Source organism: Myotis davidii, unplaced genomic scaffold, assembly GCF_000327345.1.
Source record: "Myotis davidii unplaced genomic scaffold, ASM32734v1 scaffold18, whole genome shotgun sequence".
NCBI classification, from domain to species: Eukaryota; Metazoa; Chordata; class Mammalia; order Chiroptera; family Vespertilionidae; genus Myotis; species Myotis davidii.
In genome coordinates, this window is record NW_006292696.1 from 9,755,996 (window position 1) to 9,758,902 (window position 2,907).

The 2,907-nt window shown below is 35.2% G+C and overlaps 1 protein-coding gene across 2 annotated transcripts in view; it reads left to right on the plus strand.

Moving 5' to 3' along the window:
• Positions 1–2,907, plus strand: part of GABRA1 (gamma-aminobutyric acid type A receptor alpha1 subunit) — a 63,799-nt gene that overhangs the window by 56,552 nt on the left and 4,340 nt on the right. The window lies entirely within an intron of this gene.

The window sequence follows — 2,907 nt, forward strand, 5'->3', positions numbered from 1 at the left end:
GAAAGAAAGGAAGGAAGGAAGGAAGGAAGGAAGGAAGGAAGGAAGGAAGGAAGGAAGGAAGGAAGAAAGAAAAAGAAAAAGAGAGATAGAGAATATCACTCAGAACCTATTTTAGAGTGGATTTGAAAACAGTTAGAGAGGCTATTTCTACTTCTGATTTTTGAAGGAAAAAATATATCAAAATGCAAGTGAGTCTTGGGACAGTAGGAAGAAGGGCAAGTCAGAGACAGAGGCTGTAAGACCTCTAGAAGTAATCTAGGAGGATTCACTCTTCAGCAGTTTCCCCCGAATTCCACTCCATTGAATGCTATCTCCTTGTGATGGTCCCTGAAAATACAGCTCTATGATCAAATACAACTGAAAGAAAATATTCTGTTAAGGTAAAATTCTTTTAGATTTATCCCTCAGCAACAGATGAGTCAGTTCAACACCCCAGCGCACTACATAAGTAAAAGCAAAAGGGTTCTGCCCAGGATGTACTATCATAGCCCAAGTGTACCAGAAGCAGGCCCTGAAAATCCAGCCTGCCTTGAAACCTTCTTGCCCAGTATAAACATTCTTTGAATTTGCAAACCAAGAACTTTGACTCAGGTTGAGTAGAGAGAAGAGACAAGATACAGGGACTGCATATATCAGCTGGAGAGAGGGCCAAGAAGGTGGAGACAAAGTTAAGTCAAATATGTGCCTTTGTCATCCATGGCTCCCTTTGTATTAGACCAGAAGGACAGCCTGAAGGAGAGAGAGCCAACCCAGGAGACAGGTTATCCTAAAACACTGAGAATTGTAAGACACAGCCTAGAGACAGAGCTGTGAAACATTTTTAAGTGTACATCTTAGAATTACTGACATATTCTACTGAAATTATTCAGGACGAGTGATACGCAAACATGGGTGACATACAGTGAAAGTGAGGTGCAAGCATTGGGGAAGTTGCTTTTCTAGCTTTCTACTTTCTTTGCATGCTGTGAGAGGCCAACCTCTTTCCGATTCTGGCTCCTAAGTATCAGCTGTTACTGACTAGTGGTTGGATGAATGGGAATTTTTATGGAGACCATGGAATTTTGATTTGAGGAATTGGTGAGCTCATAGTTCTGATTGTTATTTATCCCATTCTGACCACTACATTAGTCTTTCATGTGCTATGTCTCAAAGAAAATATTTTAATTTCTATCAATCTTTAGTCCATACTCGTCAGTATATATGTATGTACTGCAATATATCTATATGTAATAATACATCTATATTTACATCAATCATCCTCATTAAGTAGACAGTATTTTCTATAAGGTATTTATGCTTCTGTAAAAATCTTCCCGCAAGCTCTGACAGTTTGATTTGCTTATTCTAATCTAGGTCTCATCTTGACATTCAGAGATGAAGCAGAATATATTTTTTTTGATACTAGGTTAATGTTTCCAGGAGAGTTAAATTTCCAACCCTTAACAAGGTGCAATTTAAAATTCAAAAGAACTTTCCCACAGGGTCATCACATTATCCAATGAGCATACAGCAGCCTGCTTATAACCCATCCTTCTATGGTTAATTGCTGGAAGAAATGCCAACTTCTTAAAGTACGTGGAGGAGCTCAATATTTTCATAAATTAGTATTTCCTGATAAACCAAACAGTTATTTCTAAATATTCTATTCAACATGATGTTGCAAAAATACAACAACAACACTTAATTTGAGAATTTTTAGTAGTGGAGTTATGATAAATTGAAACAGAAAGAGATGACATCTCCATGAACTTTTTCTTTAGAAGATTATTTCTTTCAGTTTGCCTAATAGGATGTCTGTCACTCAACAAGTTTTGGTTACACTGGAACCCTTGGCCTCTCTTCAACACCAGAGTACATTATACATGTTATCTAAAAGGCATAACAAGCTGTTTAATGTATCTATAATATTAAAACTCTCATTTTTAAAGAACTGAACTCAACATAAGGTCAATTTGGCTCTTTAACGATGTTGAAATAAATCATAATCTCTTCCTGACCTGTAGTCATTTGGACTACATTCAGAGAGAATCACTTTCACTTAATTATGGAAATTTCTGTTCTTCTTCATAAAGCTTAACCAACTCTGCCTTCACTGAAAAATGAGTGTATATTTGGAGAAAGTGGCCTAATTTTAATGGAGTAACACTGGCAAAAATCATAATATATTTGTTTTTAAGTCTCAAAATAGCTTAAGGATTTGGAGAGGGAAAAAAAAGTAGCAGACAGGGCACATAGCTGGAAAATAAATAAATTTACCTCTTAAAATTCCTGACTATTGTGTCTAGTGAAAAGCATCAGGTCTTCTAGAAGTAATAATTTATTCTGATTTAATAATTTAAAAATACAAATTATTCAGAGAGTACTGCATCTGGTGGTTCAAGTTTAGGTTCTCATCGATGGCTAAGTTTTTGCAACGTCAATAACCAGGTTCAAATCTTGAGAAATCCTAATCAAAATATGAGACTGTGTCCAAGCCACTGCACTTTAAAAAAATGTTACTAGTAAATTACTGTACAAAAAAGAATGAAAACCATTCTTTTAACTATCTCTGTCCAGCAGAAATATAAGTACGCTGCAAACATCAGCCAGATATGTACTCTGAAATTTCTAGTAGCTTTATTTTTTAGGTATAAGCCAGTGGAATTAAGTTTAATAATATACTTTAGCCCATATATAAAAATATTATCTTTACAACATGGAAACCATACAAAAGATTATTAAGGAGATAGATTTCATTCTTTTTTTTAATTTTTTTTTAATTTTTTTTTTATTACAAAGGGTATTACATATGTGTCCATTTTTCCCCCGCCCTAGACAGTCCCCTAGCCTCCCCTATTCCCCAGTGTCTTATGTAATGAAGAATGATATAGCTGCAATAAAAAACACCATTGAAAGCTATACTGACAT